This window comes from Scardinius erythrophthalmus (genome assembly GCF_964197995.2).
Source record: "Scardinius erythrophthalmus genome assembly, chromosome: 2".
NCBI lineage: Eukaryota > Metazoa > Chordata > Actinopteri > Cypriniformes > Leuciscidae > Scardinius > Scardinius erythrophthalmus.
The window spans coordinates 71,250,494-71,272,993 of NC_138222.1; the positions used below are offsets into that span (position 1 = coordinate 71,250,494).

The 22,500-nt window shown below is 42.0% G+C and overlaps 1 protein-coding gene across 1 annotated transcript in view; it reads right to left on the reverse strand.

The window, feature by feature from the left end:
• The window catches only part of LOC308683380 (neurexin-2-like), a 122,847-nt gene that overhangs the window by 96,308 nt on the left and 4,039 nt on the right, over positions 1-22,500 (reverse strand). The gene's annotated exons all lie outside the window — the stretch shown is intronic.

Consider the following 22,500-nt stretch of genomic DNA (forward strand, 5'->3'; position numbering starts at 1 on the left):
AGAAAGAGCGAGTGAGACAGAAAGAGCGAGTGAGACAGACAGAAAGAGCGAGTGAGACAGACAGAAAGAGCAAGTGAGACAGAAAGAGCGAGTGAGACAGAAAGAGCGAGTGAGACAGAAAGAGCGAGTGAGACAGACAGAGTGAGACAGAAAGAGCGAGTGAGACAGAAAGAGCGAGTGAGACAGAAAGAGCGAGTGAGACAGAAAGAGCGAGTGAGACAGAAAGAGCGAGTGAGACAGACAGAGTGAGACAGACAGAGTGAGACAGACAGAGTGAGACAGACAGAAAGAGCGAGTGAGACAGAAAGAGCGAGTGAGACAGACAGAAAGAGCAAGTGAGACAGAAAGAGCGAGTGAGACAGAAAGAGCGAGTGAGACAGAAAGAGCGAGTGAGACAGACAGAGTGAGACAGACAGAAAGAGTGAGACAGACAGAGCGAGTGAGACAGACAGAAAGAGCGAGTGAGACAGACAGAGCGAGTGAGACAGACAGAAAGAGCGAATGAGACAGAAAGAGCGAGTGAGACAGACAGAGCGAGTGAGACAGACAGAAAGAGTGAGACAGACAGAAAGAGTGAGTGAGACAGAAAGAGCGAGTGAGACAGACAGAGCGAGTGAGACAGACAGAGCGAGTGAGACAGACAGACAGAGCGAGTGAGACAGAAAGAGCGAGTGAGACAGAAAGAGCGAGTGAGACAGACAGAGCGAGTGAGACAGACAGAGCGAGTGAGACAGACAGAGCGAGTGAGACAGACAGAAAGAGTGAGTGAGACAGAAAGAGCGAGTGAGACAGACAGAGCGAGTGAGACAGAAAGAGCGAGTGAGACAGACAGAGCGAGTGAGACAGACAGAAAGAGCGAGTGAGACAGACAGAAAGAGCGAGTGAGACAGAAAGAGCGAGTGAGACAGAAAGAGCGAGTGAGACAGAAAGAGCGAGTGAGACAGACAGAGCGAGTGAGACAGACAGACAGAGCGAGTGAGACAGACAGAGCGAGTGAGACAGACAGACAGAGCGAGTGAGACAGACAGAAAGAGCGAGTGAGACAGACAGACAGAGCAAGTGAGACAGACAGACAGACAGACAGACAGAGCGAGTGAGACAGACAGAAAGAGTGAGTGAGACAGAAAGAGCGAGTGAGACAGACAGAGCGAGTGAGACAGACAGAAAGAGTGAGACAGACAGAAAGAGTGAGTGACACAGACAGAGGGAGTGAGACAGACAGAGCGAGTGAGACAGACAGAGCGAGTGAGACAGACAGAAAGAGTGAGTGAGACAGAAAGAGCGAGTGAGACAGACAGAGCGAGTGAGTGACACAGACAGAGGGAGTGAGACAGACAGAGCGAGTGAGACAGACAGAAAGAGTGAGACAGACAGAAAGAGTGAGTGAGACAGAAAGAGCGAGTGAGACAGAAAGAGCGAGTGAGACAGACAGAGCGAGTGAGTGACACAGACAGAGGGAGTGAGACAGACAGAGCGAGTGAGACAGACAGAAAGAGTGAGACAGACAGAAAGAGTGAGTGAGACAGAAAGAGCGAGTGAGACAGAAAGAGCGAGTGAGACAGACAGAGCGAGTGAGACAGACAGAGCGAGTGAGACAGACAGACAGAGCGAGTGAGACAGACAGAAAGAGCGAGTGAGACAGACAGAGCGAGTGAGACAGACAGAAAGAGTGAGTGAGACAGAAAGAGCGAGTGAGACAGAAAGAGCGAGTGAGACAGACAGAGCGAGTGAGACAGACAGAGCGAGTGAGACAGACAGACAGAGCGAGTGAGACAGACAGAAAGAACGAGTGAGACAGACAGAAAGAGCGAGTGAGACAGACAGACAGAGCAAGTGAGACAGACAGACAGACAGACAGACAGACAGAGCGAGTGAGACAGACAGACAGAAAGAGTGAGACAGACAGACAGAGCGAGTGAGACAGACAGACAGAGCGAGTGAGACAGACAGACAGACAGACAGAGCGAGTGAGACAGACAGAGCGAGTGAGACAGACAGACAGAGCGAGTTAGACAGACAGACAGAGCGAGTGAGACAGACAGACAGACAGACAGAGCAAGTGAGACAGACAGACAGAGCGAGTGAGACAGACAGACAGACAGACAGAGCGAGTGAGACAGACAGACAGACAGACAGACAGAGCGAGTGAGACAGACAGAGCGAGTGAGACAGACAGACAGAGCGAGTGAGACAGACAGAGCGAGTGAGACAGACAGACAGAGCGAGTGAGACAGACAGACAGAGCGAGTGAGACAGACAGACAGAGCGAGTGAGACAGACAGACAGAGCGAGTGAGACAGACAGAAAGAGTGAGTGAGACAGACAGAGCGAGTGAGACAGACAGACAGAGCGAGTGAGACAGACAGAGCGAGTGAGACAGACAGACAGAGCGAGTGAGACAGACAGACAGAGCGAGTGAGACAGACAGACAGAGCGAGTGAGACAGACAGACAGAGCGAGTGAGACAGACAGAAAGAGTGAGTGAGACAGACAGAGCGAGTGAGACAGACAGACAGAGCGAGTGAGACAGACAGACAGAGCGAGTGAGACAAGACTGCTGCTGAAGCTCTAAATCCTCAGAATCCTAAAACCATCCCAGATCTCAAAGAACACAATACATATTCACAGGGAACTAACATAACCTCAGTTCCCTGAGATAACGGGAACGAGTATTGCGTCTTTGCTAGACGCTATGGGGAAAACTCATTTTTCTCAGATTTATTGAAGCCTATTATTCAATAACGCAGTGCTACTGTATGCACGCATGCTATTGGCAGGGCAGTGGTAAATGCACGAACCTATGGCGAAGTGGCGTGTCTGCGTGAGCCAATCAGGGCGCGTCCCGCCGAACAGAGCGCAGAGCCCGCCAAAGGGGGCTTATAAAGGCAGCTCGTTTCGCCATAGATTTCAGGTTAATTCGGCTGAAGCGACGAATGGCAAGTCGTGTGCGCTCACAGCACGGCCGTCTACGCAATACTTGTTCCCGTTATCTCAGGGAACCGAGGTTACGTTAGTAACCGAGATGTTCCCCTTAACTCTTATTGCATCTTTGATAGACGCTACGGGGAACCAATCCAATCATGCCATGCTATGTTCAAGCAGAATGACATGTTTTACAGCCCTTGGATAAGAGCCCTGAGGGCAATAGGGCTAAGAGGGCAGTATAGCGCCCGATCAGAAGGGACTCGGACAGCAGTCTGAGTCTCAAAAAAGGCTTCAATAAATCGGAGAAAAAGGAGTTTTCCCCATAGCGTCTAGCAAAGACTCAATACAAGTAAACATTTCGAAAGGGAACCAGATAACTCACCCATCAAGCCTTTATCCCTGCAGATGAAGCTCAAATGAAGTTAGAATCATTGATTCTGTTATTTTCCTGTGTATTACAGTGAAGCTGCTTTGAAACGATCAGTTAACTCTTAAAATAAAGGTCCCAAAGAGGGTTTCCACAGCGATGCCATAGAAGAACCATTTTCAGTTTCCCAAAGAACCCTTCAGTGATCAGATCTTTTTTTTTATATAATTATAATAATCTGAAGAACTTTCTGTGCAATGAAGGTTCATCGATACCAATAAAGAAGCTTTATATTTTTATGAATGATTGTATACAGAGCTACAGAAATACTCGTCATCAGCTGTGAGATTCAATATGACGGTGTGAAAACATCCCTGTAGCTTCTAAAACTTTAATAATTAATAACTCAATTCTCACAATCTCTAACACCTTCATGTTCCAGCTGTAAAACACAATAGGTCTTAATCTGAGAGGGAATAACTTGATTGACACTAATGGCTGTTAAACCATCAGTGGATGTGTCAGATGTGTCTGTCTTTTGTCTTCAGCCGGAAGAATAAAATCATACCGGTTTGAACAACATTATGAAGAGTAAATGACGACAGAATTGTGATTTCTGGCAGAACTGTCCCTTTAAAGCTGAACAGCGCTGGTGTCAGCCTGTCCTGATAACTGCCATTAACATGATTTGCATTCTTAATTGTAAGTTCCCTAGAAAGACAACATCTAAGAGCATTATTGAAAAGCGGCTCATGATGAACAGCTCAATATATTGCTGTGCTGTAGTGTACAGATCTCAAAAGGACAAATTACAGTATTATAATCCACAGTGAGAGGCTGGAAATGTCCTACAGACTGTCTGTGCCAACTCTGGATTGTTTATTTAGATTCCTTCCTTCATAAAACTGTCAAAGGACAAGAAATAGAGCTACTAACACACACACACACACACTCACACTCATACTCGCACACAAACACACACTCACTTATGTTAGACGATATTTCATTTCTTGAAGTTACACAAATGGCTGTTTCTTGAGTGGAAGACCAAACTAATATAAAGAGCTAGTTTAAGGAGAGAAACGGATCAATATCTGTAATTTTCCACTGTTGGGTCAGTGTGAGTCAGACCTGAAGCACGAGCCCAAACTCCAGCTGGGTTTCCACTGTTGGGCCAGTAGAGACGCTCTAAAACAAACCGTTTCACCAGCTGACTGAAACTAGCCAGAGCCGCAAAATGAGCATAACAGCAGCCAACAATTGGTCTTCACTTAAAGACTAAAGTTCCCAGCATAAATATTTCACCAATGTTTTATAATAACATTTTTTTACAGTGACATAAATGTATTAATCTGTGTCAGGAGCGCACATTAATCATGCTGAATCAAGCTGATATTTACCATTTCACACAATGACACACCTATTCAGTTACACTTGCGTCCATTTACTGAAGATCACAGGAATGTACAAAACAACTATATTAAGGCTTTTAAGTCCAAAGGTTTACATAATTAGAAAAATATTGATAAGACATCATGGGCCCTATCTTACACCTGGTGCAATGCAGCGCCAAGCGCGACGCAAGTGTGTTTTGCTAGTTTCATTCTGACGCAGTTTTCATTTTCACATCCTGCGCCGCGTTAAATAGCAAATGCATTCGCTCCATCTGTGGCCCATGAGCTGCTGGTCTGAGAACAAGTGTGTGTTCTGGCGCAGTGTTGGAGCGTTGCTATTTTGAGGAACAGAAATAGACTGAGCCATTGACCAACTGAACCTGCTCTAAAGTCAATGGCGCAGTGTTTTATTTAGAGAGCGCGTTAGTAATGTGCGCCACAACACGAGTACTCTCTGCTTAGAACACACACACTCTGCTTATTACACACACAGGGACGCACAGCAGCACACACACATGCCAGATATTAAAAATAAAAGGATGACAATGTAAAAGATTATTATTGTGTCCATAAAGATATGGTGAATCCGGCTTGTCCCGTAGATGGTCTGATCCGTTTGCGCTCTGGAGACGCGTTCGGTCTTTCCACTATCAAAGTCCGTCATGTAAATAGCGAATCCGCCATGGCGCAAGCGCAACTGGCATTTAAAGGGAATGGGAGATGAGACTCTGATTGTTTTAACGCACATAAATCCCAAAACACACCCATTACTCATTAAGAGACTCATAGGGACAACCATTTTAAACCATTTTTCCCGTCGTTAAACTAGCAAAAGTGGATTCGGACACGCCATAAGTGAACTTGTGCCGTTCAGACTATTTAGTACTTGCGCTTTAGACCATGCGCTTAGATCATTAAATAGTCACATTTCTGAGCATTTCTATTAATTTTCCACAAAATAATGCTATGATTGCGATCTGCGGAGGTTTGAGCGATCTCTGTGTCTCACTGTACTGTTATACCTTCAGCCAGAGCAACAGAGGGAGCTCACGAGCAGAAAACTGGAGTTATGAGTGATAGCAGTGAACCGGAGTGTGTGCGGATGCATTAGTCCCATATCAACAACGAAACAGGGAAGAGACAGATAAAACATGAAACCAAATAAATTCACCATTATAATCATATATGATTTGTCTACGTTCTTCAAGCAGTCTCTGGTATTTTCCATAAACACGTGTATTTATTACCGCAATGATTAGCATAAGTAGCCTTTCCCCATCGCATAGAAATATATTTCTGCTTCATGCAGTGATCAGAATCGAAGCAGTGATCAGAATCCCCGTCAGATCGCAAGGAAGTTATTTCAAGCACTCGCTGGTGTCTGAAAGAGTTCTGAGCGGATAATTGTTTAAAATGTCTTAAATGTTGGGTAGCCTGTTATAATAACATGGGAAATGAGACGGTGTTGACCGTCTCCCGCTTCTGTTCAAGTCCCAGTTGGCCCGCTTTGGACCAAGGTATTCGGCAGGCCAAAACCCAGAGGAGGCCCGATCAAGCCCAGAGGAAGTGACAGTGGAAACGCGACTAGCCTGGCACGCACTAGCACGCTAGCTTTTAGCCCGACAGTGGAAACATGGCTATTGAGCCAGTAAGTTGAGCTCCATCAGACTGAAGATTGTGAGCGCTAGTGATTCTCTCTGAACGAAAGATGGACACCAAAGACTCCTGCCAAAAAATAATTACATCAAATTGGACATTATTGCATTTTAATTAGCGTCTGTCCATCTGTGAAAAGCTTCCTGGCAGAAAAACACCTTGAGCAGCCGAAGGTTCCCATCAGAGTCATTTACTCATTTGATAAACGTTCCCAAGAATCTCACATTTAACACTGCAATCCTGATCAAACCCAAACACATCAGCAGCTGCATCAACAGAGGCCAGATCACATCTAATGAAACCTTTACAGAGTCATAATCCTCAATTTCACCAGTATTAAATTCAACTAATTACAAACATATAACTCTGCCCACATAAATATACTCACATAAAGCCATACAGTCATGTGGAGAAAAAAAACAAGTAATAAAAACTCGGTGAGTGTTTTAGCGCAATTTTCTCACCTCATGGGATCACAACACTAAGAGATAGTAAATCTTTTCCTGGATTTTTTTGTGCATTCCCGAGATTAGACCTTCCTTAACATAATGCCGAGAACCCGAAGTCTCTAGGTGGTCTGGTTGAGGAGTAGATAGAAGTGCAAGATTGGTGCGCACAGACGCACAGAACAGAAATCATGAGTTAACAATCGCAATTTTGGGTCACTTTGCTTTCCATGTATTACTAACAGCTCACTTTAAGTACTTAGAGACCACAGCAAACAACTACTTGCCTTACTAATAAAGTGCAAACTTTATTAAAGGCAACAGTCAGTAAAAAATAAGAAAAAATACATTAATTACAAGCATAAATACAATGGCAAAGTTAGAAATAAAGTAAGGTCTAGCATAGTATTTATTTCATGTACAGACGTGTTATAATTAGGCCTAAATGTAAAATGACACTTTAGTTTTAATTGAATAAATTAACTATAGATTAATCTTTGTTAAAGCTACTATCCGTTCAACCCTTAGTGTATTCATTTATTTAACCAAAACTAGGTCAAAAGGAAAAAGCCATGTGTGACAAACTAAGTAAGTACACCCTTACTGCTTCCATAGGAATTACAAAAAACATTCTACAAACAGCTAGATCTGCTTATTTTTCAAACTTCTTAGAAGAAAACAAATGCAACCCTAGGTATTTATTTGATACAGTGGCTAAATTAACAAGAAATAAAGCTTCAACCCCAGACATTTCCAAACAGCACAGCAGTAATGACTTTATGAACTTCTGTACTTGCAAGATTCATAATATTATGGACAAAATTATAACCCAGAAAAGGCAGTATCCTCACAACTGTGTTCCTTTCTTGAAAGAAATGATATCTGCGAGGATTTCCAGTCAGGATTTAGACCGTACCATAGTACCGAAACAGCTCTCGTTAGAGTCACAAATGATTTGCTCTTATCATCCGATCGTGGTTGTATCTCGCTATTAGTGTTACTCGATCTTAGTGCTGCATTTGATACTATTGACCACAACATTCTTTTAAATAGAGTCGAACATTATGTTGGCATTAGTGGAAATGCACTAGCATGGTTTAAATCATACTTATCTGACCGTTATCAGTTTGTAGCAGTAAATGATGAGATGTCTCATCGATCACGAGTTCAGTATGGCGTACCACAAGGCTCAGTACTAGGACCGCTGCTGTTCACTCTGTACATGCTACCATTAGGAGATATCATTAGGAAGAAACTTACCAATTGAAAAATTAATGGAATGCATAGCTGATAAAAAAAATTGGATGACTAGTAATTTCCTAGTACTTAATTCTGAAAAAACAGAGTTTCTAATAATTGGACCAAAAACTTCCTCACGTAATAACCTAGAATACTGTCTAACACTCGATGGCTGCTCTGTTAAGTCTTCGTCGTCGGTTAGGAACCTGGGTGTGCTCTTTGATACCAATCTTTCATTTGAAAGTCACGTTTCTAGCAAAACCGCATTCTTCTACCTTAAAAATATATCTAAATTGCGTCATATGTTTTCAGTGAAAAATGCGGAACAGTTAGTTCATGCGTTCATGACCTCAAGGCTAGATTATTGTAATGCTCTACTGGGTGGTTGCCCTGCACGCTTAATAAACAAACTGGGAAATTCCAAACAATGATGTTATACAATGTTGCTAGAGCTTTCCAAAGGCAAACTGCAGAGCGACAAAAGCAGCAGAATAGAAGCAGAAGAGTTACAAGACACTTGGTCACCAGCATCTTTTCTATTGATTACCTAAAGATGTGCATGAACGCATCATCACGTCACCTGGGCCAAATATCGAAATAAAAGACTCAAGCCAAAGATCAGTGAATCCAAACCAAAGAAGAGTTCGACAGCCAACACCTCCATTGGACCTCTTGAATTTGACTGACAACAAGACAATTATCTGATTAGATATTTTAAATGATTTTATAACATTTCATAACTTATGCAAAGTACTTCTAATTTGTCAGGAAATCAAAAATGTGACACTTTAACATTTACATGAATTCATAATGCAATGTAAAAGAATAAGAATAAAAAGAATAAAGAATAAAAATGTCATAGGCTAATGTAAAATAATAAGTTTATGAAAAGAAACTTATAGAACGGAACAAACGATTCATCCTGAGGGGGCAATCACACGAGAACAGCTGAAAATACAGAAACACATTCATTTCATACATTAATATAAAATTAGAGCATCAATGTGATTCGGTCAAGTTCAGTTCAGTCGCCTCGTGTCATTTACAAACCTTGGGTGTTTTTTAAGGAATCAGAAAGTTAGCCATCCTGGGTGAAGCGGCTCAAACGTGAAACACAAATCAGTTGATGAGTACGAGTATCAGCCAGAACAGACGGTTGATTACCAGCCCACAAATTACACAGCCTCACTTCTTCAAATCTAAATATTGAAATGGAATATTGATTCATATGTGTACTTTACTTGCTGACCACACACACACACACACACTCAGTGGGTAAAACTAATTTCACAAGATTTCTGCTGGTCAATTTTGCTAAATGAGTTTTTTGGTCATTAAAATGACACCAGAGGCTCAGAGTGCAATGAACTGTGGGTAATACATCAGCAAAGCCAAGAAGGCAATGAGAGGAAATTAGCAAGCAAAAGAGGTCACAGCGAAACGCTGGAAAGGGTTATTGAACTAGCATGCCGTTAAATCTATCCATGTGCAAAAAAATAATAATTATAATTACTCCTGCTAATACTTATAATTAAGTGTACACTGGAGATGGAGTCATAGATGTTAATTTAAAAAAGAACAAGCAGTAATCTGAGAGCCGACGAGACAAACGAAGACTGAGTCTCTCAATAAAGACAGTCAGCGAGCCGAGCGTCTGAGCGTCGAGTTAACCTCCTCCTACAGGATCACCAGACAAAACCAGATCCAGTTTATACAGAAGAGCCAAGACACACGCCGACTGACAACTAACACACACTGAAGCTGCTCAGATCCACAGAAAGAGGAGAGAAAGACTGAAGAACATCTTCTCTTTCGCCAGACATTCATCACTGAATCCAGGATGTACACACACACACACACAGATGTGAATCAGCACCTGTATTAACACACCACAGTGAATCTGTAAAGATTTGTCATCTCTCTCTGTGTGAGAAACTGTCTATGTGTTTATTTGAGTGTGTACCCGCTTTCATTTCATATTTATGTCTAGGAGTGCATATAAATACAAGAGGCCAGTATAAACACAAACAGAGAGAAGAATGAGAGATCACACACTCACACTTACACACACACCGCAAGCCACGTCTAATCAAGAATGACATTTGACTCAGCATGTTGTCAGGCTGTTTGTGTGTGTAAAAATGACCTTGTGCCCAAACGGCAAAAACAAAGTCGTCTCCATCTTTCTTCTTCTCTCTGAGTCTTCATTATGTCGCGCTTCTGCATATGTTGCTTTTCCTCTCAGGTCTCGTGTCAATCTCACACATCAGTGAGAATCTCACACACGCAACATTCAGTGTGAAAAACACATGTTTGAAAGAGACGCTGAGTAATTAAGACATTATTGAAATGTGTTTGTTTGTTACATCAACACTACACAACTTTGTGCATACACACCATTTCTGTTCTGTTCACACTCAGCCAAACATGTAATCAGTCGACGCTGGTATTATACAAAAAAATCCTCTCAAATGCCGCCAAATTGTACATGAGCGACAGACGAGATTCTTCTGCTTTCAGCCCAGCGTGAGATTGTGAGAGGAAATCACAGGCTCTCACACGAGAGATAAAAACAAAACGCAACGTCAAATTACAACCTCCAGTGCACACATCATTCTGTCCTGAAGATCCACTGACAGAGTCCATGAGTGTGTGCTGACGTCACCGGCTCGAGTGTGTGTGTGTGGCCGTCAGAGTCATCAAGCTCAAGGTCATCCATTAGAATCCCAGACACACACACACACACACACACTCAAATTCATTCATTTAGCAGATGCTTTTAACCAAAGAGACAAATAAGGAAGATCACAAGCAAAACGACATAAACTGAATCACGTTTAATAAAAGCATCAGCCAGACACATTTCGTTTTCTCAAATGAAAGAGAAAAGACTGGAATCTTTCATAACGCACACATTCATGAGGGGAGACGATTAGATCACACAGGCATTCTGGGAAGCTGTTTCTCAGTGTCATTAACACAAGTCCCACGCTCTACATTAGAGAGAATGATCCATGATTTTATTTTTACACCGAGATTGGAAAATCTACTAGTCAATTCTGTTGACTTTAGCAATCTTTGTTGCATTATAATGGAAAAAATGGGACAGAGCACTTCTTGTGTTTTTTTTTCCCCTGAAGTTAACATGCCTGTAACTCAAGTATTAACAATCTCTTAATATTCCTTTAGATTCTTGATCTTAATCTTTTCTTTTGGTATCTCAATTTTTAAGGCCCAATATGCTTCAGTTCCAGAGATATGGAAATCTTAGTGTGACTCCATTATTAAACTGAACACATTTTCAGTGGTCAAAAACCAAACGTGGGTCACTTTTCATCAGCTTACTCTCCCCCAAAGAGGAATGTCTGAACAACAAATAATGTTGAAAAGAGAAATGTATCTTGTTTCCCCCTAGAAACTGCACAAAGAACATCTTGACTAAAGAACATTCATGTCTGAATGCCATAAATATTCTTTTTCCAATGTGTATGTGCATGAAAATCAAGAAGTACTAAAGAAATCTTAATATCCTTCTAGTTCATTCTTAATAAACTTTTCTTTTGTAATCTCCATTTGAAGGCCCTGTATGGTTCAGTTTCATATATGGGGATCTCAGTGTGACTCCACTTCCAAATCGTTGAATTTTACCCATTTTCAATGGTCGAAAACCAAATGTGGGTCACTTTTCAAACAGCTGACACGTATTGTGTTTAAAGAAGAATGTGTGAAGAGCAAATAAAGTTAAAAGTAGAAATGTATTATCTTGTTTCCCTCTATCAAAACAATTGCATACAACATACATGTCTGAGTAGATACGCTGAAATGGTCAAGTTGAGGCACATTAAATTAAGTTAATGTGAAAAACAATGGCACTGTAATGGATAAACCACCTGTTTTGACACTGTCCTTTTTGATTTTCCAAGCCAATAATTTACATTTGAATTAAACGGAGAGACAGATGAGAGCAAACGACCATCACACAAACTAAACGCATGGTGCTGAACATGTGATGGTGAACGTGTGACGATGAACGTGCAGCTGTCCGTGGTGCTAAGCATACGGAGCTGTCCGTGGTGGCGAACATGTAAAACTGCCCATGGTGCTAAGCATACAGATCTGCCCGTGGTTCTGAACATGTGGAGTCGCCCGTGGTGCTGAACATGTGGGGCTGTCCGTGGTTCTGAACGTGTGCAGCTGTCCGTGGTTCTGAACGTGTGACGATGAACGTGTGCAGCTGTCCGTGGTGCTAAACATGTAAAACTGCCCATGGTGCTGAACGTGTGCAGCTGTCCGTGGTGCTAAGCATACCGATCTGTCCGTGATGGCGAACATGTAAAACTGCCCGTGGTGCTAACCCTAACCTGTCCGTGGTGCTAAACATGTAAAACTGCCCGTGGTGCTAAGCCTACGGATCTGTCCGTGGTTCTGAACACATCGAGTCGCCCGTGGTGCTGTCCGTGGTTCTGAACGTGTGACGATGAACATGTGCAGCTGTCCGTGGTGCTAAGCATTCGGATCTATCCGTGGTTCTGAACATGTGGAGTCGCCCGTGGTGCTGAACATGCGGGGCTGTCCGTGGTTCTGAACGTGTGACGATGAACGTGTTGAGCTGTCCGTGGTGCTGAAATCAACTGCGTTTGCCATCGAAAAGCAGCGTTCTCTCATGCAACCAAAACACACTCATAGAAACAGCTTTAGCAGCAGCTAACCGGAACAAAGTGGCCAATGTCTAGAACAACAGATTGTTTAGGAAATAAGATCCAGACTAATAGTCCAGTGACTAGACTTTCCTGACCTGATGAAGTGAGAGAGACAGACAGTTTGGTCTAGGAGTTCCTCTCAACACACCAATGAGGGTGACAGCAGATAAAATAAATAAACCCCTCGTCCTTGACTTTCATACAGTTTTGCACACACAAACACACTCACACGCTCCTACACACACTCACGTGTGTGTAGCTGGAATGTGTCTGAAGGCAGCAGGTGCCGTTTCTCTTTCAGCACATGAAATGGAACATTCATTAATATCATTTAATGAGACTGAAAGGATCACATTTATTTCTTCAGCTAGAAACTAGTAGATCTACAGACTCATCTGTCTCCCTCTCCATAGAAAATATTTATCCTCACAATTCATATGCGTAAATATGTCTGAAGAAAAAAACAAGTTGCTTATTTGGCAACAATATCTAGCCATAAATCCACAAAGAAAAATCATAACAAAAACAACATAATGAAAATGGTTTGATTCAGACTGTAAATAATCATTTTTTATGTTACTGTGAGGAGCTTAAAAATAAAAACACTTAGAAAAAAAAAAAAAAAAAAAAAAAAAAAACAGTATGTGCAAAATCAGCTCAAAACTACTAAAGAATCTTCCCATTCATAGTTTCTGGGACCATGCAAATCCAAAATGTTTGCTTGCTTTGCAGATTTCCAGAGGTTTTGATTCAGTCAGGCATGAAGGTCTGCAGTCTAAACTTAAAGACTCCGAGGGCAAAACACACAACATAATAATTCAAATCAATGTATATAAACGGCCATAGTGCGATCAGGAATGGCAATAAAGGAGCTGAATTGTACAGTCGAGGGTGTGAGGCTGACCATCAGCTTTTACATTCATGAATCAGAGAAATGACCAAAACAATCGTCAGCAGTCGCTCTCACGCTGTTTAACTCCTGCATGAAGTCCTGCCATTTACAGCAGAATTAGAAAATGTTGAAAAAAAAAAAAAAAAACTCCCTGACAAGCCGAATCAAATTTTAATCGGACTTGGCCAATTCATGCCGGTTGACGTGGTTACATGTGATTTTTGTGCTAGTATCAGATTATTAAAGTCCATGTAAACGCAGATACTGACTGTTGTTGACTTGTCTTCAGGAAGCTTGAGATGGTTTTAGTACATTTTCTAGTATTAGATTTTTTTGTGATCCTGGAATTTCAATATTATATAAAAACCTTATTTAAAGCAAAACTATCACCCACCCCTAGAAAATACACAACAGCAGAATATGCAAGTACTGACGCACTGATGCTCTATACGCTAATGTCTGACATGCCAATGAAAAGCACATTTGAGAAGAAATGAAAATGAGAGAGAGAGAGAGAGAGAGAGAGAGAGAGAGAGTGAATGAGAGAGCGTGTGTGAGAGAGAGAGAGAGAGAGAGAGAGAGAGAGAGAGAGAGAGAGAGAGAGGTCAATGGTGTCAATGTAACAGAGACGTAATGAAGGAACACTGGATGCACAAACTGAACAGATAAATCAGGCAGAGATCAGGGCAGCCCAGACACAATCAACCGGTTCTATTGTGCCACAGAAATAGGCGTCCTTTACAGTTGCCTGATCACAAAATACCTGCTCACAGAATGAGGTCTAGAGGAACAAGCCTGAATTCTGTGTGTGTGTGTGTGTGTGTGTGTGTGTGTGTGTGTGTGTGTGTTAAACTGTGAGCTGTTCAGATAAGAGTGCTGAACTCTCATTCACACACACAGAGAACTGAAGAGAAACGCTGAATCAGCAGCAGCACTGCAGAGACACACACACACACACACACACACACACACACACACACAGACACACACGCGCACACACACACACACACACACACACACACACACACACACACTAACTAGTCTCTCTGCACATTCTGACTGCCGCAGGTTACTCCTTTGGTTTATTTCTTTTTGTCTTTTAGTAGGACACACTCATCACTAAATCAATAAATATACTTAACGAATAAATAAATAAATACACTTATATAATAAATATACTAAATAAATATACTTATATACTTAAACTAGGGCTGCAGATTTAGATTTCCTTGTGAAATGGTGGCTCTGTTCTTGTCTTCAGGGTTTCTCTGTGTCCAGCCGTGGACGAGTGAGACGTAAGAAAGACTAACAGTGGATTCGCTTCCAAACCATTAAAAACTGATAGAAGCGCACGACTGCAGGATAGACCCTAACCCAGGATAGATACTAACCCTAGCCTAACCCTAACCCTAACCCAAACTGATAGAAGTGCACGACTGCAGGACAGACCCTAACCCAGGGTAGATACTAACCCTAACCCTAACTGTGGATTCGCTTCCAAACCATCAAACTGATAGAAGTGCACGACTGCAGGATAGACCCTAACCCTAGGATAGATACTAACCCTACCCTAACCCTAACCATAACCCTAACTGATAGAAGCGCACGACTGCAGGATAGACCCTAACCCTAGGATAGATACTAAACCTAGCCTAACCCTAACCCTAACCCTAACTGTGGATTCGCTTCCAAGCCATTAAACTGAGAGAAGCGCACGACTGCAGGGCATTTACAGACGTCCAGTAGACCTGTCACCATATCATCGTGGTTCTTCTATCTAATCACAATAATGTAGGATGACTGCAATAATTAATGTGCTGTTCAAATTTCAATCACATTTTGTGATGCAAATGAGGGAAATTGAAGCACTTAAATGTCGTGTCTCTGTTTCCAGTGCGGAAGTGAAGCAGGAGAGTAAAGAAACACTAGTACAGGACACAAATATAGACAAAGATCTTCCTTCGTACAAAATACAGGCTTGTGTGTTTAATCAGACTGCATTATATTATATTATTTTATATTATATATTTTTTTTATATTATACTATATTATATTATATTATACTCTATTATACTATATTTTTCACAGCATTAAAGTAAATCATATAGGCCTATATTATTATATTTTGTACAAATATATAATATATAATAATCAAGTAAAAAAAAAGGCTTCCACTGTAAGTGACTTTAACATTACGTGTTTATAATATGGTGTGATGAAGTTCAACTGCGTTTACTGCGGTTTCTGAAACCAGGATGGAAAATGATCATTTTTTACAAATACACAGTATATAAAAAAATATGTCTAACCTCCAGAAACATCATATAAAGATCTGAAAATGCACTTCATGACCCCTAAGTGCTTATTAATTACATTAAAGTTTGTTCAACACGATCTTCAAAATGACACAGCACTACAGGTTCAGTGTTTCTCAAAGCCAGCAGAGGAACATCAGATGAAGAAATGAAGAACGTCCTCCTCGTCTCCAGGTCTCAGCGCTTTAACTCAGAAACGCTCGGATTTAATCACTTCACTGAACATGGAGAGATCTGCACATCATTTCACTCAGTCACTCTGGATTGATTTTTAAGATTCTCCTTAAATGAAATGGAAGGAATTCACTTTCAACTGGAGGCGCAGCTGGCATGTGCAATTCCTCTTCAGTGAGAGAAAGAGATCAGAGCGTTTCTGGCGATCCAGCTTATTTCAGCTCAATCTTCCTGAGCCGCCGTGACACAATTATTGAAATTAAACTCCTTCCAGTTCTCTGGCTACCATCAATAAAATCACTGTTCTTCACTGTTTCATTCAAAGCTTCTGTTTCTCTTGAATCTTGAGCAGCGATTGCTCAACGCTGACCGCAGAAACCAGGAGCCAAAATATACGTTTGTCTTCTTCATTCTCATTTACATTCTGTCATCATTTCCTCACATCAATCCAAGCCTGTGTGATTTTCTTCGGTTCGCTTTTTTCAAACAAATTACAATATTAAAACGCCCAGCGTGTTTGCTTGTTTGCTCTTTAACGGCAGGACATTTTCATAGTGAGCAAAATGTATGGAAAACTATATCAGGTTTCTACTCTTTATTTTGGCTCTCTTAAACCTTATCTGGTTTAACTTTTAGAATTTCTACAAAAGGGTTAGCTTAGTGGAATAAGACATGCTTCAGGAATGAAGGATTTTGTTTAAAAGAACATGTTTCTGGGTTTTCTCCTGATATAAATGTCATCAGGGAACGGCCAGTTGGACATGTTCGTCTATAACAGTATTTCAGCATCACCGGCTATTACATGGCAGAAACATATAAACATTGAACAACATAATATCATGAATACAGTATAATGAAAACAAACAATTTATAAAATTATTAGTTAATTATATTATATTAGTTTTATTATATTATTATTATATTATTATTATATTAGTTAAATGTATTTGTTCTACAAATTGTACACGTTTTCCTGGATCCATAAATTAGCCCTTTGTCCTGATAAAAAGCGCCGTCTCATAGCATTAAAAATAAGGCAGTCCGAGACGAGAATAAAAACCCTCGAGTATGACCCATCCTACACCTGGAATATACAACTTCATCATGTCTTGATTTAAAAGCATAGACACATCTTTTCCCAACCACAGAATTTACTTTTACATTCTACCCATTGCTTGCCATTTGTCATATATATATATATAAATTGGTTGAATAAGGGCTTGATGTCCGAGGTCATTCGCTGATTCTTTCTGCAAGAGCTTGTTTTGCGAACATGAGCAAGAAGTCGATCTCCAATGATGCCACTCTGTCCTGGAATCCAGCAGAAAACAGTGTTGCACTTGAGTCTCTGTAACAGATTTGCTTTAATATTTCAATGATTATTGGACGGTTTGTCTTCATAGACTCCAGAGCTTGTAGACGGGTTTTGAATCAGTAAATACAATGAAGTTCTGTTCTCAGAGCCAGTAATCGAGCCCGAGCTTCTGCTGGAAAACTGGACCGTTGGTCTGGGATCTGAATACTGTTGGACGCCAGTTACTGCAGTTATCCACGACTGTCAATCAAGACCCATCAGTAGAGATAGGATTATGATACGGAAAAGGCTTCTTACTGTATGTCAAGACATGCTGATGATGAATATGTGGATAAGTTTCAGCCTTCTTACAGGACAATTCCAAATTGATCCATAATTCTTCCAAACTCCATGGAGGAACTGGACAGAAGTGAATCTGGCACAGATTGTTAATATGAGGTCTTGTTCATATTCCAAAGGGCCTGATATAACTGGGTCTGGCCTCGTACAGATGTGGACATCGTGGGTAGAAGATTGACTTATACGCTGGATTATGTTGATGTGTCTTTATCTTGACTGCATATTGAAGAGATCATTTCAAGCGTCTAATTTGAAGAGATGGTTCATTTGTTTCTGCTTGTACTGGAGAAGTCTCAAACCTTGATGGTGAACAGCATCTCGCAGAACAGAAACTATTATAATGTCTTATATCTGCAAAAGAACTGTGCAATCAGCACCCCATTATGTTTTTACTCGTGCCTTAATAATATTCAATGCTTTTAAACATCTGTTTCTCCATCCCGTGAGGAGAGACTGGAACCTCACTTCCTTCCATGAAAACAAAAAGAGTCACATTTTCTTCTTTTGTGTTCAATGGCAAAGAAAGCTTGAAACAACATGAGGGTGAGCAACTAATGGCAGAATATTCACTTCTGGCTGAACTAATTCATTTTCATCATTTCTGGGTGAATATTTTCCTTTCATATCTGCAGAGCACATAAAGAGAAGAGCCTCAGCTCCGTCACCACAGCGTCTGAAGTCGCGTCACGTATCGCTAATGAGCGCTGATGATGTTTCAGACACACTTCTCCGCTCGCACTCCCTCTCTTCAAGATCTGTTTACCTCAGGATCTCAGCTCGGCTGGTTAGAGGAGAGGGATTACATCAGATCCGGCACCGGGTCACACAGGTGAAGAGTTCGGGTCACGTCTGGAGCATCACGGCACAGCGCTGAGATCGGGATCAGTGTTCAAAGACAAAAAGAGCTTTTCAGCTCATCTCCCACTTTAAAGAGCTGACAGGAACTAAAGTCACAGCTAAAGCTTCTGAAACGTTAATCACAGCCGGGCCAGCTATTCACTTCACTCCTGGATAGGGAGATATACACTTATTTTCTGTAAAGCTGCTCTGAAACAATGTGCATTTTGAAAAGTGCTGTTCAAATACACTTTACTATGAAATAAACACACACAAAGATCCTGAGAGATCGGCCGATGAAAGAGAACCGGATCATAATTAGGCCAAACACATTTTATCCCAACATAAATCCATACAGGCGAAGCTTTGTCGCGCTCAGCACATCTGAGGAAAAGCTTAAACATTCCCTCACAACCCACAGGAAACTCACAGGAAACTCACAGGAAACCCACAGGAAACCCACAGGAAACTCACAGGAAACCCACAGGAAACTCACAGGAAACCCACAGGAAACCCACAGGAAACCCACAGGAAACTCACAGGAAACTCACAGGAAACCCACAGGAAACCCACAGGAAACCCACAGGAAACTCACAGGAAACTCACAGGAAACTCAAAGGAAACCCACAGGAAACTCACAGGAAACCCACAGGAAACTCACAGGAAACTCACAGGAAACCCACAGGAAACTCACAGGAAACCCACAGGAAACTCACAGGAAACTCACAGGAAACCCACAGAAAACCCACAGGAAACTCACAGGAAACTCACAGGAAACCCACAGGAAACTCACAGGAAACCCACAGGAAACTCACAGGAAACTTACAGGAAACCCACAGGAAACTCACAGGAAACCCACAGGAAACCCACAGGAAACTCACAGGAAACCCACAGGAAACTCACAGGAAACCCACAGGAAACTCACAGGAAACTCACAGGAAACCCACAGGAAACTCACAGGAAACTCACAGGAAACTCACAGGAAACCCACAGGAAACTCACAGGAAACCCACAGGAAACTCACAGGAAACCCACAGGAAACCCACAAGAAACCCACAGGAAACTCACAGGAAACTCACAGGAAACTCACAGGAAACCCACAGGAAACTCACAGGAAACTAGGGCTGGGCGATATATCGATATAAAAAATATATCGATATATTTTTGAAATGCGATATGGAATTAGACCATATCGCATATATCGATAGTTCAAATTTGCGCTTTGATCCTTGCTCCCCGCGCCCCCGCCCCTCCTTTTCCACTTTGCGTGCGTGTTTAGTGCATGTTATGTTATGAGAGGCGAATCATGAATACTTCAGAAAACCCAGCACAATAGGACCTACCAGGCAGTGACATAAGTGTACGCTGAAATAAAGTCTTTCACCTCAGAAAAACTTACTTTCTTGTCCTGTCAGCCGTTATCCTGTACTCGTAACGTTACCGCACACTCTTCAATTACACGCGCAAATGTGGCGGCGCGCGCTGCGCCTCACTGTATATAAAGTGCGAAAGAAATACGAGCATGCAACGCCGTTACGTTGTAAATTACACAAAATAAAAGTAATGCAGGTATGATTTTCCTTCTGTTCATCAGGAGCAGTGTTCGTGTTTCATTATTGTTAGTATTGTGTATTCACCATGGTTACTGTCGTTTCCATATTAACCCCAAAATGGCACTTTATTTTTCTTTGTGTTATTTTTTTATATTTTTAAATGACTGTAGTGGCTCATACCAACATTGTATTAACAAAAACTAGTTTGGGACTGCTATTTAATCGCTTTAGCATAGGCTTAATGTTTATTTATTAGTATAGTCTTTACTTTTTGCTCTCACTTTGCGGAAAAAAATATCGGGATGTATATCGATATTCAGCCTAAATATATCGGGATATGACTTTTGGTCCATATCGCCCAGCCCTACAGGAAACCCACAGGAAACTCAAAAAAACATATTCAGACCTTAGGAAAATGTGCTTTTAACACCCACTATTGGTTTGGACAAGAGCTACTCAGATCTGAAAGTGTCGTGAATCTCGTCTACTTTTACAAGTGATCATCAACACCATCTTCATCACGTGTGTGCAGCCATTATTACTGCAAATCAAATTCACAATTCATATAATAGTTCCAGTAGAGATAGAACCCCAGTGTTCCCGAGACATTCAGTGCCAGATGAACAAAATAATCCAATCTGACTGCTTTATGATACTTTTCTGATGGAAAACATCATGATTAGCTAGAAATACTCAAAGGTGAGTAACCAGTGGAAGAAAACTCTGGGTCTCGACACACACGTCCATGACAACACTCTGAACACACACACTCTGAACACACTCTGAACACACACGCTCTGAACACACACGTCCATGACAACACTCTGAACACACACACTCTGAACACACTCTGAACACACACGCTCTGAACACACACGTCCATGACAATACTCTGAACACACGCTCTGAACACACACGTCCATGACAACACTCTGAACACACACGCTCTGAACACACACGTCCATGACAACACTCTGAACACACACACTCTGAACACACTCTGAACACACACGCTCTGAACACACACGTCCATGACAACACTCTGAACACACACACTCTGAACACACACGCTCTGAACACACACGTCCATGACAACACTCTGAACACACTCTGAACACACACGCTCTGAACACACACGTCCATGACAACACTCTGAACACACTCTGAACACACACGTCCATGACAACACTCTGAACACACTCTGAACACACACATCCATGACAACACACTGAACACACTCTGAACACACACGTCCATGACAACACTCTGAACACACTCTGAACACACACGTCCATGACAACACTCTGAACACACTCTGAACACACACGCTCTGAACACACACGTCCATGACAACACTCCGAACACACTCTGAACACACACATCCATGACAACACTCTGAACACACACGCTCTGAACACACACATCCATGACAACACTCTGAACACACTCTGAACACACACGCTCTGAACACACACGTCCATGACAACACTCTGAACACACTCTGAACACACACGTCCATGAGAACACTCTGAACACACACGTCCATGACAACACTCTGAACACACACATCCATGACAACACTCTGAACACACACATCCATGACAACACTCTGAACACGCTCTGAACACACACGCTCTGAACACACACATCCATGACAACACTCTGAACACGCTCTGAACACACACATCCATGACAACACTCTGAACACACACGTCCATGACAACACTCTGAACACACACGCTCTGAACACACACTCTGAACACACACACACACACACACACACACTCTGAACACACACGCTCTCTGAACACACACACGCTCTGAACACACACACTCTGTGTGTTTGCTCTGAACACACACACTCTGAACACACACACACACACTCTGAACACACACACACACTCTGAACACACACACACACTCTGAACACACACACACACTCTGAACACACACACACACTCTGAACACACACACACACGCTCTGAACACACACACACACGCTCTGAACACACACACGCTCTGAACACACACACGCTCTGAACACACACACGCTCTGAACACACACACGCTCTGAACACACACACGCTCTGAACACACACGCTCTGTGTATTCACTCTGAACACACACACACACGCTTTGAACACACACACTCTGAACACACACACACTCTGAACACACACACACGCTCTGAACACACACACACACACTCTGAACACACACACACACTCTGAACACACACACACACACTCTGAACACACACTCTGAACACACACACACACACACACACTCTGAACACACACACACACACACTCTGAACACACACACACACACTCTGAACACACACACAC